The sequence below is a fragment of the Zosterops lateralis genome (assembly GCF_965231275.1).
Source record: "Zosterops lateralis genome assembly, chromosome: 2".
In the NCBI taxonomy this organism is placed as follows: domain Eukaryota; kingdom Metazoa; phylum Chordata; class Aves; order Passeriformes; family Zosteropidae; genus Zosterops; species Zosterops lateralis.
The window spans coordinates 158728-174259 of record NC_139763.1 but is presented as its reverse complement, the minus strand read 5'-3'; the positions used below and the strand labels follow the sequence as shown (position 1 = coordinate 174259).

At 43.8% G+C, this 15532-nt stretch overlaps 1 long non-coding RNA gene across 1 annotated transcript; it reads right to left on the bottom strand.

Moving 5' to 3' along the window:
• Positions 1 to 11627: 11627 nt before the first annotated feature.
• Positions 11628 to 15021, bottom strand: LOC310906038. Its single transcript, XR_014589332.1, has 3 exons — positions 14558 to 15021; positions 14318 to 14455; positions 11628 to 11807 (listed from the first exon to the last, which is right to left on the bottom strand). It is a non-coding gene; the product is annotated as an uncharacterized lncRNA (long non-coding RNA).
• Between the last annotated feature and the right edge of the window lie 511 nt (positions 15022 to 15532).

Below are 15532 nucleotides of genomic sequence, written 5' to 3'. Positions count from 1 at the left end.
CAGGACTGAGCTCGCTGCTCAGAGGCTTCTGCTTGTGCAGGCTGAAGTCTGGCTCCAAGTCCCAAACAGGAAATCCTTCTAGGATGTGCTTAGGCTCCGATTCCCGGATGTTTGCAGCAAGCAAAGGCTTCCTCCATGCAGAATGGAGGTTAAAAATAAAATAAGGCACCTGCTAGGAACATACATGGCTGGAGCTGGAGGGAAAGTGAGGGGACAGCTCTCCTTAAGACAGGAGAAAGTATTTTTAATGTGAGATCCCAAGTTTGCCTCTGCCATTTAGAATTCACTTGAAATCCATGAAAGAGAATCCATTTAATTAATGAATAGAGAAAGAGCTGCAGGATCATTTCACCTACAAATGGAGCTGGCACCTCAGCCGTGCAGCTCTGTATTCACAGCCAGGACAAGAGGAAATGCTTCTGTGAGCTGCTTCTTCATCAAACCCAACCAGAGAGCTTTGAACCTCATAGTGGAAGAATTCTTCTGCATTCCCTGTTAGTCTGGATGGACACAGAGCTCCTGTCACACAAAGTTCTCACAACAGGAATATTTCTGTGCCACAGGGGCTGCTCTTGAAGCCCTAAATGTAAGGTCCTCTCCCTGGGCTGCATCTGATGGATGCTTTTAAGGTAAAGCAGGTAGAATTCAATTTGTTAATGAGAATGTTTACACTCCTGGAAATTTGGTGAAGCTCTGGCAGGTATTTTTCTAAACAGCATAGTAGAGGCAGGTTTTAAACAGAAGAAGAAAGATCTAGGACTGTCAGATGATTCATTCCCTCACCTCAAAGAGACTTCAGTTGAACCCAAGAGCACTTGCCATACTTTGCAGATGTGCACCTAAAAGTCCACCCATAATGAGGATTCATAAACCTGCCAGTCAATCTATTCAGTGCTAGATTTTACTTACCATTATTTAAAGGCTTTTTCTTGTACTACCTGTCATGAGCATTGGAAGTAGATTGTTCTCTTTGCAACTGTCCTTTACATATCAAGGTGGTCATCATATCTTTTCACTCTTCTCTAAGCTAAATTGCCCAGAGTATTTGATCTTTCCCTATTGCATTTTCTGGACCTCTAATTGCCTCCTCTGGATGTTCACAAATTTTTCTGCATTCTCTGGGGTGCAGTGGCTAGTACTGGACACAGTCTCTGGCTGTGGGCCTGATCACAGCAAAGCAGAGCCAGAAATGTTAGTTCATGCATCCTGCAAGTCATATTCCTGTTTATACCATCTCAAATGATGTTATTTTGTTTTTACAATATACCCTCAGCTGATTCATATTCAATCTACAGGTCCCTATAAACCAAACCTTATAGACTGTTTTTCCTCAGTCTATCTGTACAGTATACTACTCCTATTAAGCAGATAAACTTCCTACCAAGGAATAATAATAATTTCTAATTTCTGTCAATGTTTTTAGTATCTTGGCTAATGATATTCAAGGAAATATAAACTAACTAAACAGAAGGACACAGAACAACAGGGAAATTCTGTTACTGCAACTTTAGTGATGGAAACTTAATGTTCAGTATTTATAAAAACTTTAGAAAACTCAAAATTTCCAGAGAAGAGTCATAAGAATAAGTTGGATCCAAGGAACAAGGTTCCATGAGAAAACTCTTAGTAAGATTTTTTAAAAAAAATGGTTTCTGAGGATCTCTAAGAATGAAAATTTTAAATTATTTTCAATTATAATGAGGTTTCAATCTAGCAAATAAAGGTGTAACAGGGGCAATACTGTGTAACTGCAGTTATACAAACTGAAAGGAAATAGCAATAGTTCAGTGGAAGGAGGAATTAATCACTGGAATAACCGTGAAAAAGACATAACAGATTTCTAGCAGTCAAAGTTGTACGTCTTGGCTAATAAGGGTGCTGGGCCAGCTCATATGGACCACCCTTTTGCCCAGAAAACTTGCACCACATGACCCCTGAGATCACTTCCAACCTGGTATTCTCCAGTTATATAAGTTTTCTCAAGAGGACAGAGCTCTGTCCCAGAGCTCCTGTGAGCTTTGCAATTCCCAAAGGATGCGGGCAGCGTCATTCAATCCTCATGTCTCAGCTGCCCTCTGAACCTGTGCTGCCTGCCCCATGAAACCCTTCCCAGAGATGGCTGAACTGTGTCAAACCGAGGGATCGTTGTATGAGAAAAGGGAATGAGATAATGATAAGAAGGAAACCGTCTAATGGATGTTCATCTGTGAGCCGAGACAAAACTGGAATCAACATTTCCAGAGGGCGAGTTGACTGAGCCGAGCCCTGTGCTACTGACTGCTCTGCTTCCTGTGCTGGCTTCTTCCATTCTCCTCCTCTGAAATCTCTTCATCCACGTTTGCAGCAGGGTGACCTCATTTGGCAGCAGTTCTGCCATGGACGCTGACTGCAGCTCACCGCTCTCACCGGTGCCTCTTAGAAAGCTGCTTGCTAAGGCCTGGACTTCCTCCCTGGTAGCAAACAAGTCTCCTTCTGTTCCCCTGAAAATCAGCTGGGAGGAAGCAAGATGGGGGGGTGATTTCCGAAATGCTGTGGATTGTGATTACAGACACAGCCTGGGGACCCGCGGGCTGGGGGCAGGGGCTGCGGGGGAAATCCAGGTTATTCTTGCGTGAGGTGACACACGCCTTGGGTCAGCAGCGCTCACAAACAGGTACAGGCCTGATAGCAAAGGACCTGCCGAGTCTGGTGAAAGGAAGAAAACAATTTGAGAATTATCCCTTCCTAAAGAACGTGGCTTTCGCTTTGGAGGAGTTTTCTATATATAGTGAGGTGATTATTTCAGAATGGAAAATGTTTGTTCAGGAAGGAAAGGCTCTGAGATCAGTAGAGTCAAATCTCACCCACACGCTGACGACTCCATTGGACTCTTCTGCCCAGCAGCAGCTGGGGCTCGGGAGGATTCTGCAGGGAGGAGGGTACTTTCCAGGAATTGCCCACTTGCACCAAATTTCTCTATGCTTAAGCTTTGGTTTAAGCTCTGGTCTGCCATGGAGTGGCAGGTCTGGAGTAAGATCTGCTGATTTCTCCAGTGGAAAAAAAAAAGTGCAGATGACGTGACCTTCTTTTTCCCTCTGACAAACCATGTTTATCATCCACAACTGTTGCACACTGGGATGCAACGACGTCCCACAAATACTCTGGACTGCAGATGCCAGCAGCAAATGGGAGCAGTGCCACGCTGACCAGACAGTCTGTGCAGAATATGCTGTATGAATACATCAGATACCACAAATAGGCATGGGGACTTGTCTGTGGAGAGGATCACGAACACACACAGAGACACACAGAGACACACACACACACACACACACACACACACACACACACACACACACACACACACGGACAAGGACAGCCAGCCCAGAGAAAGGCAGAACCAACTGATATAGTGCAGCTCCATCTTGTGGGAGTTTATGCCTGACACAATCCTGATCTCCTGAACGTTAGTTATCTGTGGCGTAGCATTGCTTATGGGTCTCGGGCACTGACCAGTGTGCCTGCTAAATGTATCATGTTTGAGCTATTTAAAAAAACCCAAAATAATAGATTGTTACCTTGCAGTTTAAACTGCCGTGATGAACATAAATTGACAAACATGTGACTGTTAGGTAACATCAGATGATCTGATCCAAGTCACAATCCCAAAATACCCCATAGGTTAGAAGTGCACATATGAGCCTACCATTCACTTTAAAACTTACTCAGTCCTCCATGTTAAATCCCAGCCCTGTTGTTCCTCCAACAACAGGATCAGGCTACAAACCACAACTTTGCTGATCCTGTTTCACATAACCTAAAGGGCCAGAACTGATGCAGAAGAAGGAAGAAAATTTGGTTTATGAGTCAATTGAATGATTCTTAAATATTCAGAAGTAACTCAGGCCACTGAGAGGTGCTGTGAGATGAGAGAAGGGACAGGTAATTCAGGAGGAATATAGAGGTGTTATCCAAGCAAGCAGAAAAGGGGTAGGGAAAACCAAAGCCCACGTGCAGTCCAATATGGCAAGAGATGTGAAGTGCAATAAGAGAGGCTTCTACAGATGTGTCTGTAGCAACAGGAAAACTAAGGAAAACATGGACCCATGACCAAATGGGGCAAGCACCCCAGTGATGAAGGACACGGAACAGCAGCCTGCAGGGACTGTGAGCCTCTGAGACCAAAGGGAGCAAGGAATATAAACCTTCAGTGGAGCAGACTGACACAGGGACCACTTTAAACAGAGACCTGAAATGAAGCAGCCATGGGTTGTGAAGGAGCTGGGTAACATCACTTTGATGCCACTTGTGATTTTCTTTGAGAGGGCATGGTTATGAAGGGACATCCTGACAGCTGGAAGGAAGCAAATATCACTCCTATCTACCAGAAGGGCAAAAAAGAAGATCCAGGGAACTACAAGCCAGTCAGCCTCACCTCTGTCCCTAGAAAGGTGATGGAGCAAACCTTCCTGAAAAGCATTTCCAAACACAGGAAGGCACGAAGGTGATTGGGTGTAATTAGCAAAGCTCAGTTGGTGAGACCATGGTGCTAATAATGCTGAGGCTGTGGGTTCAATCCCTGTATGGACCATTCACTTAAGAGGTGGACTTGGTGATCCTTGTGGGTACTTTCCAGCTAAGAATATTCTGTGATTTACAGAGAAAATTATGCTCAAGTAGCCCAATAGCCTACTACAAGGAAATGATTTAGTTTAGGAGAGGAGATCAGATGTGGGTGGCTCAGCTTTAGTAAACCTCTAGTCAGGAAGGATAACCACAGTTACAATTCCACAGTGACTTGGATTAAAAGGGACTTAAAAATCATCTAGCTCCAAGCCCCCTGCCATGCAGAGGGGCACTTTTCACTAGACCAGGTTGCTCCAAGCCCCATCCAAACTGGCCTTGAACTCTTCCAGGAACCAGATGGGTTAAGCTCTTCTCACATCACCTTTATGAACACCTGCATGGGATGTTTTTTCCTCCTTTCATTTAAATTGAGTGACACTTTAGGTGACTGCAGAGAATGTCAGTCACACAGCTAGTGCACAGAATCACTTTTAAAGTGATCAGAATAATTTTAAAGCCAGGGTGTTAGTTTCACTTTCAGTATTTTTTTTCACAAGCTGTAGTGTAATTTTGTATTTAACATTTCGAAGTTTGTGATACTCTTCTCCTGTATGATGTTCTCTTTGATGACTAAGAACAGGGTACTATCTATTACTCAAGATGGAAGTCTTTGGCAGCCACTGGGTCACAAGCTCACAAATCAGACAAGGTACAGTTTCCAGTTTATAGCATTTATACTTGCCTGCCTTACAAAATTTAAATACTTTCCAGAAGGCAATACTATAAAACCTCTCTGATGGGCTCTACTGGCAGTGTCCATGAGGTGAGGGATGCAGTAAGAATGGTGTAAAAACTGAGACATATCTAAAATCTGTGTAATGCCAAGTACCTTCAGATTAGTACATACACTTCCAAACAATAAATCCTCCTCACATGGTCTTTCTAAAAGAATCAGGTCAGAGAGTATTGAACCCTGACAACTGACCAAACAAGCCAGAAATTTATTTTCTCAACTGATGGCCCACTATAAAGCAGGGGGGATAGAAAATCTGGATGGATTTCATTTCACTCTACAGCAGTAGCTTGAACTACTGCTTGTGCATGAAGAGCTCTCTGAGAAACCACAGGCAATCCTGTTTGCTCCACAGCTTCCTCCTCCTCTTAGATACCCCCACAGCAGTAACCACAGCTCCCTTGGAGCGATCCTGCCCCAGATGCTGTGCTTTGCCACAGTGGAACTGGTAGGTTCCAGCCTGCTGGCCGAGGTATCTCCTGGTGCTCCCTTTGCAGCAACAGCTCTCTCAGTGCAGTGGTCCTTCAGCACTCTGATTCCCATTCTGTATTTTAACAGTCTAAAATTGCAACCAGTTTTGCAAATTTGCAACCAGTGTGGTTGTTGCTGTTGTTGAACTGAGGCCCAGTACTGTGCTGTCCTTGGCTAAGTCATCAGACTTCCCTGCATGAATAACTACTTGGAAAAGGCAATAGAGGAAACCTAGAATCCACAGAAGAGGCTGATTTCTATACCTGAGCTGTGTGGTGTTAGCAGCACAGGTGCAAGTAGGGTGTGGAAATGCTCACTTCTCTGATGGAAACTCTTGGAATTTAATTTTAATGAGATTCTTGCCTCTGAATTCCAGAATGGACAGAATGGGTGTACATAACTGCAGCAACTGATAATAGAAACATTTTTAAATCAATTCTTACCATATTAGACCTGAAATATGTGGTAAATATCCAATGCAATAGATATATTTAGGAGAAATTTCTTTAAAAGTGTTTTGAACAATTGCCCATCTGTTAGCTTGAATGTAACAGAATGCAAAACTGTCCTGGATGTAATCTTATAAAACAGACCAATTCAGCTCAAAAGCAGGATACATCATTTAACAGCCCAAGTAAATAACAATATGAGCAACTTAACTAATGATGTTGCAAATTTCTGGTGACTGGTAATTTCTCAGTGAAAACATGTTTGTGAGGGGCTTTGCTTTGGGTGTCTTCTTGGTTTTTTGTTTTAATTTTTTTTGTTGTTGTTGTTCTTTTTGGTGGGTTTTGTTTGTGGATTAGTGGTTTTTTTTTTTTTTTTTTTTTTTTTTTTTTTTTTTTTTTTGTTGGTGTTTTTTTTTTTGTTGTGTTTTTTTTTTTTTTTCCTAATATATGTTATTAAATCAAGGAAAAGATAATTCGGTGAAGTTCTATGGCCTGTGTTTTACAAGATGACAGTCCAATTCACAAGACTCATTTTGTCGGTTTGGGATTTATGACTGCTAGCAACTGCATCACAGAGTCATTTAAATCCTACAGTTCTGAGGAAAATCCCACAGTTACATGTGCATTTAGACTGTAGATCCTATAATTGCAAAACATAAATAAATAAAAGTGTCAAGAAGATTCAAGGATTAGTGTTTTTCAAGGATAAGGATATTCAGTGTTACATTATCATGGATTGCAAACAAAAAACCTCCAACCTTAATTATGTGAACATGTATCTGCTATCTGTCCAATCAAAATCTACTCTCTTTTAGTTTAAAATGATTATTCCATGTCTGTCACTACAGGCCTTGGTAAAAAGTCTCTTTGTTTTTCTTATAAGCCCCCTTTCAGTATTAAGAAGCTGTAATGAGGTGTCCGTGGAGCCTCCTCCTGTCCTGGCTGAATACTCCCAGCCCTCCCAGCCTGTCTCCACAGCAGAGGGGTCCAGCCTTCAGACCATCTCTGTGGCCTCCCCTGGACTCCCACCAGCAACTCCCCATCATTCTGCCGTTGGTCCCAGAGCTGGAGGCAGCCCCACCTGGGCAGAGCAGGGGAGAGTCACTTCCCTGGACCCAGACCCGATTGATTTTCCAGGCTGACACCACACACGGCCAGCTCACATCCAATGTTTCAGCCACTGGTATCCCCAGTCTTGGCAGGGGATCCATCCCCAGCCTCCACTGGTACCAGTGGTTGTCCCACTCCAGGTTCTGTGGTTCCTTAATGAAGGCAAAATATGATCTTAAGCAACTGAACATTCTCCATTCATCCTGGATCTGACAAACCTAAGAAAGCGTTCAAAGTAAAATCACATGAACAGGGAGCACAACAGTAGAGGAATCAGGAAAATCTGTATTGTTTTTAATCTGAGCAGAGAGGTTCAGATGACATTAGGAAGCATTTCTCTAACAGAAAGGCTGGTCAAACACTATGACAGACTTCCTAGAGACATGGTCAATGCCCCAGGCCTGTCGGTGTTTAAGAGGCATTTGGACATTGCCCTTAATGCCTTAAAGCTTTAACTTTTGGTCAGCCCTGAAGAAGTCAAGCAATTGGACTAGATGATTCTTGCAGGTCCCTTCCAAATAGAACTATTCTATTCTAATATAGAATAATATCTTGTGGTTTCATTACTGTCAAATGTGAACGATTTTTCTTAGCACTTTCCCAGGTCTGTTCTATCCTGTGTCCAGATCTGCACTTAGAAAATGCAGATATTTAACATCATTCACCTAAGAAACCCTGGGACCAGCAGTGGCTGTAGCAGCTCTGTCACAGCCACAGGACAGAATGAACAATATGCAGCTTTTAGAACTCTGTGATTCTGAGAAACATGATCCTTCACCTATGTTACACACAACTGCAGATCTTCTGTTTTATTTGTACAATTGATTATTTCTCAAATAAAGAAAAAAAAAAAAAAAAAGGTTAAGTGTTGTCTACAGAAAATTAGCACATCTCACAGCATTTACTTTGTGCCGGAGTGATTTTGTGCATCACAGGTTTTAAGTTCACTCTGGCTGTAGCCTGTAGCCTTGGAGACTGAGATACAGAGCCCACTATGCTGCAAAGTCACAAAGTCACTACTTGTTGTATAAACACCACCTACAAACTTCATCCTCCCTTCTACAGCAAACGATTAGTCACAAAAATTCTTTGAAACACTGCACTTGAAATCTTCAGATTGTGTTACTTGAGACTACAATAACAAAATAGGTAAGAAATTTCTGTATTAATGATGGGGAGAAGAAAGAGAAGAATGAAACAAGGCAAGCAGAAAAGTTATTTCCTGTTCCTTTCCTGTGGGAGGAAGCAGAGAAGTCTTAGAAAGAAACAACTGAACACAGGAGGAGGAAAGTGTTTGAGGAATGAGCTAAAGCAGGTAAAATTCACCTGAAATGAAGGAAATAAGCCAAACTTTGAACCTTCCCATTTTAAATTAGGAAGATGGAAAAGTGAAAGGGGGAGGAATCAGTGCAGGAGGTGAAGAAGATCCTAGAAGTCTTTAAAGGCTGAGGATTTTCAGGTTTTAGACTGTAATGGAAGAGGAGAAAATTAATCAAGGCTAGTGAACATCCAAGCATGAAGAGAATTAGCCGGTGGAGAAGTGTGAGCCACAGCTGAGCAGAAAAAGAGAAAGAGGCAGAACCTGAAAAAAGAAAGGTTGGATCTGATGACAGCAACACCAAAAAGCTGAACACAGCACTGCTCTGAAGAGAAGATGAAAGGGTACAGGGAAAAGCAGCACCTGGCACCTGATACAGTTCAAACAACATAAGTTATCAATTTAGACCTGAGAAATGTCAAATATAGGTATTGAAGCTGCTAAAGGACTCAGGACATAGACAGGGAGACCATGAAGGTGCCAGAGACAGATCCATTTCTTACAAAGTGCATTTCAGAAACAGCAGGAAAAAGCAAGGTCATATTAAAAGCAGCAACGTGACCAGTTGAATAAGCAGAAAAGATGGAAGGAAATATTAATCAAATTAAGGAGGACAGAAGGAAGCAGCAGCTCTTGCAAATGGGTGCAGAATTTAAATGTATACTTACCAGGGGAAAACAAAAACAAGGCAGAGAAAGGATCTAGCGAAGGCAATGGGAACCACTAACAGAAAAGGTAACAAGATGGAGAAATAGCATCAGCAAGACAGGAGGAATAAAAAAAGTAATAATGGCACATAAACAAGAGCCCTCTCTCAAAGCATTTGAAAAATACTAAGCAGACACTTGTCATAGTAGGACCTCAGGATGCAGGACTGTACTAGAGGAGAAGACCATGATTGCAGGGGAAGGCACAAAATTTAAGACTAAACAGAATTTCAAGAATGTATTCCTAAAGGTTTGTTAAACTATGGGAGATGGCAGGAAAAGTACAAGAAGTTGTAACTATGTATTAACAGTCCACAAAGCTACAAATTTATGAAAAATGTATAAAAAGCAAAAATCTTTAGGCATCACTCCAGCAAGGACCCTTTCCCACAGGATACGAATGTGCTCCATTCCTGCAGTCCTGCTCCCTGTGACAGACTGGATCAGGACTGCACTGTTTATCAACCCCTGCAACTGCCAGCAAACAGCTCTGCACTGGTGGCAGAAAATTAAAACCTTCCTTGGTGCTGCTTTCTCCACTCAGAATAGAAAGTGCCTTCCTCCCCATTAAGAAACCCATACCCAGCCCAGAATAAAGGCTGGAAGTTTCTGGCAACTACAGATCTCACCACAAGAAAGCAGGGACCAGCACAATTTATATTGTTTCCTCCCTTGCCATCCATGTGTGGGGCCCCAAAGTGATGACATTGTGGTTCAGATGCTATAAGGCCAAATTCATAGACCAGAGACTCCCTGGAGACTGAGGAGATGCCTGTGTCAGGTTAGGAGATCCTGGAAGCAGAAATAATAGGGTGAAACTGAAAGAATGAGATGTTGCAGAACTGGGAGTCAGAACACTGAAGAGGGACTTTCCTTTGCTCATCCTGTTCATCTAAGCCTCCTGGGAATAAATTAGTATTATGTGACTGATTTAAATATCATGTGGAGGGGGAATTCTAATATGGGGAAAGCAGCACTATGTCTGCTGACAAACATTACAATACTGGTGATCCTTGAAACATCAGGAAATTGGTAAGAAATAATGTAATCTGCTAGCAGAGTAGAGGCATCATGTAGCTGGGAGCTCAAAAAAAAAAAAAAAAAAATCTACTCACAGTCCAAATACAGATTGGATTTTGTTTTCTGAAAGTCTTATTGTAGACCCACAACCTCTGAATAAAGGGGAGACCTCAAACCACAACTTTCAACTTGTAATCAAGAGGGGTTTGAAATGCTGATCCCAGAACACTGACATTGTGCCAGTAATAGTTTTTAATGAAAGAAACATAGGGGATGCAAGTCTTCTTGCAATTGAACTAGGTGATTATTGGTCTCTTTCAACTGTTCTATTCTACTTTTTCACATATGCTTCAAAACACCTTTTGGTCTAGCTGTTTCATTAAAGTGGAACCTCTGCTTTGTTGGTCACCTAATGCAATCAACTAATTCCTCTAATTCCTGCTTTCCAGGACACGGACACCAATCTCTACCCATGAACCAACTGCTCTGTGGCACTCTTCCAGAAACAGCTCTGCTGCTGACAGTCATCTACTGGAAAATCAGCAACAGAGTTTAAGTCAAAACTTGATTAATTACTGCTCAGTGTTTAATCAGCTCATCGTGTACTACTGACAAATGTCACACTGACATATCTTACTTCTCTCCAATGTGTCAAAAAATCCTTTCTTTTCCCTTCATGCTTTTCCCCTTGGAGGTATGAAATTTGGTCTTATCCACATTTTACAGACAGGGAATTGAGACAGAGGTGAGAAGGAAACAATGAAAGAGCCAGATTTTGGAAAGCTTTCAAGTCACCAAAGAGACTGTGAAACAGTCAGGTGTAACTTGTGCATTTGGAGAGAAGAACAAGACAGGGTTTTTATCTCTTAAATACAAATGGAGCTCTGAGAGGCTTGAGTCTGCTGATCAAAGCAGCTGCAGGAACAGCACCCCAAACACCAGGTCCCTAAACACAGGCATAAAGGTTACTTCTGGAACTTCAACTTCCCTCAGTGGAAGTCAAAAGCTCCTGTCTTGCTCAATAACTCTTTGAAAAAAAATCCACACCGTACAATAACTCAAACTGCAGTTCAGCCTGTTCAGAGAGCAAAAGTAAATCGAGCCAGTGTTTTACAGCCTCTGAACAGCACAGAGACATCGGTAACACAGCAGCACATGCATTGTCAGTTTATCAGGAATACCATGCCATGAGTACAATCCATGTTTATTCACAAAATGCAGAGAGTCACTGAATGTAAATACAACAGATACATTTGGTAATGTGTCCTTAAAATAGGGAAAGCAGAAGGTAGCACAGCTCTGTGGTAGGTGAGGACATGAAGAGTGCTCCCACTGAGCCAAAGGAAGGCAGGTGGAGGTCGGCATCCCTTGATGTGGAGTTTATGAGTGTCTGCCTGAAAGAAGACATAATTTCCAAAGTTCTAGTAATCTTTCCAAACTTGCTGATTCCAGCAGGGCCTAAAGTCAAGCTCTTGTCCTGCAACATGAAATGGATAACACAAACTTTAAGAAGTTCTGAATTACTAACACATAGATTTAAAAAGATCACAGTATTGCATAAAAATAAAACAGGGAAGTAAATTATCCTAGGATAGCAATGTACCTCCACTGGTGGTATTCCAAACAGGCATAAATTACATTTCTTGGAAATATACATTGGCTATAGAGTTAATGGCAGTCATCATTCCCTCTGACAATATGTGGCCAACCTTTCCACTATTCTGTCCAGAGCTAATACTGTAGTATTGAAAAATTTCACAAGACATGTAATTTTCATCCTGTAAATACCAGCACACTGGTACTTCTCCCAGATCCAAGTGGTCCCTGGTCCAAGTTCTCCACAAAACAGAAACAAAAGAAAAATAAAAACCCCCCATCTTCAACATTCTTGTTCACATTTCCTCTACTGTTGATTCACAAATCTACGTCACTATAATACCAGTGCAAAACCTATCCCTCCAGGCTAATATTTTAGCACATCCATATCTCGCTTCCTCCTTCTCTACAAGGCAATAAACCACTTTTTTGTGTTTCCTTCACTTTCTAATGTCTGTGACAAGACAGAGGATGATTGTTTCTTCTCTCCACTTCTGACGTCACTGCCATTATATTTAAGGATATCTTCTAAAATTCCTTTCTATCACTCTTTTTAATGGAGACAAGATTCCAATGAACATCAAAGAATGAGAAAATCACAGTATTTTCCTTGACAGTGATAGGGTTTTTTGGAGGTGTTTACATTCATAACAATGACCAGGAAGCAAGTCTCCTGTGACCAAGTTCCTGTGATTGCATTCAGTGAGCAAGGCCAGGTGGATGGGGTTTTAAGAAACTGGGTCTAGTGAAAGATGTCCTTGCCCATGGCAGAGGGGTGAACTAGATTATTCTTAAAAGTTTCCTCCAACCTAAACTATTCTGTGATTATGTGACTCCATCTTATTTTATTAATCACAGCCTTTTTGATGACACAGATGTATTTTGTGCAGTGTTTATGTTGTACACTCATGACTTCCATGTGCATAACTCACGAGTTGTGTTGTTTATCGCTGTATTTTACCACACTGCCCTCAGCTAGACAAGGTCTTGCCCTGTCACTGAGGCCTCTCTGTGATATTACTTCACAATAAAATGATTGAGATCTGAGGCTCAAATCTCAATATGTTCTCCCAGATCCAATTCTTACCACATTGTCCTAGACAGGCAGATGAATCCAGCCCTCTACTCCTGCAGTAACAGGGAGCAACAGGACAATATCCATAATGCTACAAAACAAGTATTTTAGGAAGCAGCACTTCCAAGGCACAGCCTTGCTCCTTAGCAAAATACAGGAGATTACAGATCTGTATTTGTTTCCCAGGTGCAAACTGATACAGACACCATGCTGATAATCAACTGATAACCTTCAGCTTGCACCCAAGTGGTTAAGAAAGCAGAACATGTAAGGAAAACTGCTTATAGAGGATCAGAAGCACAGATCTTGGTGATCTCACAGATCTGCTGGTGAGTCAGCCAGTAGAGACTCAAACTTCCTTGGTTCACCTGGAATTGAAGTGTCTTCATCCTGTGGATCCAGAGCACTCATCTATGGGGACAATACCACCCTTCTCCCCTCTCCTTCAGCGGTGCTGGTGTGTCCCTCCCAGGCTGGGTAGCCTGGCTGTGACTCTCTCTGGAGCACTCCCAGCTCCTCGTTTGGGGCTCTCTAACGTCAGCTCTGAGGTCAGGCAGGCAGGGCCCCCTCCCAAACACAACAGACTATAGATAGCTGCTGCAGCAAATGCTTTTCATTATGTACCTCCCCCTCTCAACCCAGTGCGGGTGGGAGCAGCATGGGGCCCCCGTGCTGCTCTGCTACGTGTTTTCTGTTATTTGGGGTGAGCTGTGCATTCCTCACATGATTTGAATGTCATGTGGAGCCCTGGGGGAATCCTTATAGGAGTGAGACAGACAACAAGAAATCTGGAGGAGATTTCTAACTATGACAGCAATCAGGCCCCCAAACACCCTTCCAAACTACAAAGGACATAGAAACAAAAATCCCATCTGCTTTCAAATGAGAGCCTGATAAAGTTGTGAGTGATTACAGGATTTTATTTCTGTGACAGCTAAGGATCAGACACTCACAGACCCAAGAAGTCTGATGCACACTGCCTTCTCATCCTTTACCATGGAAATCTGACCCACTCTCCCTTCCTGGAGCACAAATGTGGTACCTTGTACTCAGGACAGGAAAGTAATCTCCCAGCCTGCTCTGCCTCCACCCCCTCAAAACAATCTGGGTCTATGTTAAACCCAGTATGCCCAGTTCATGTTTCAGTGTCAGCTCAGAGTTTGCACAGAAGATTGTTATGGATATAGAAACACAGGACCGAAAGGACTTCCTGGCATGGGTGGAGGCACTGACCTCAGTAGCCGTTCCCCAACTTGCTGCCATGCATTTTATTCCACCACAGTTTTCAGGCTGCTAGTGTAGTAGGAAATTCTGCAGGTTCTGAAGGGCCATCGGGGCAAGCTAGCATTCCCTGTAAGTTTTAACCTGTAACTAAAGCAAAATAAAATTTCCAGATCCCAGCGCTATGACGACATCAACAAAATGATGAACAGTTAGGAAAAGGGAACTTGAAGGAAAGAGAAGCCTTCATGCCTGCAGGAACTGAGCACACATCAATACAAACAGAAATACAGGAGCTCCCGTAAGGTTCTGCATCCCATGCTGTAACTGTGGCCACTGGGCTGGCTACCTCAGAATGTGCCAGGAATCACCTGGAAGGCAACACTAATAAAATAAACATCAGAGAAACACTGTCATGTGGTTGTTGATTAAATCTAGCACTGGGTTGAGGACTGAGCTTTATGGTCCAGTAATAAATACACACACTGACCACTCTCTTTAAAAGTGGTATTTTGAGATTGTAACTTATTTAAAGCAAAATACACTAATTTGTGGATTGCAAGACGTGTAGAGACACTGAATACAACAGCATGTGCAACACCCTCGGCATCTCACACCGCTCAGACCACCACGGTTCCTCTGTAGCTGCCAGTAAAAATCCTGAAGAGCAATAACACGGAACAGTCACCACGGCTGCCACAGACACTCCTCTGGCCCTGCCCGCTTGTGCTCAGCCCAGCCCGCCCGGGAAGCCCAGCGGGTCCCAGCAGAGCCGTGCAGCTGCAGCCGCCGGTGCCGCCTCCGCCCGAACGCCGCACGGGGGACGGGCCTGGGCCGCACTGCCGAGGGTTCCCCCGCACGGAGCCCCGCACGGCGCCCTGCGCCCCCGCTGACCGCGCCGGGACCGCTCGCTGCCCTCCCGGTGCCCGCCCAGTGCCGCCCCAGTGCCGCCCGGTGCCCGCCCAGTACCGCCCCAGTACCCGCCCAGTGCCCGCCCGGTGCCGCCCCAGTGCCCGCCCCAGTGCCGCCTGGTGCCCGCCCAGTGCCGCCTGGTGCCCGCCCGGTGCCGCCCCAGTGCCGCCCGGTGCCCGCCCCAGTGCCGCCCGGTTCCCGCCGCGCTCCGCCCCGGGGGAGGCACCGGCAGTGCCGGGGGTTGGCCGCCAGGGGGCGCGCTCCGCGCTCTCTGCGTCAGGCGCTTCCGGTCGGCGCGGCGCGCGCAGGATGGGC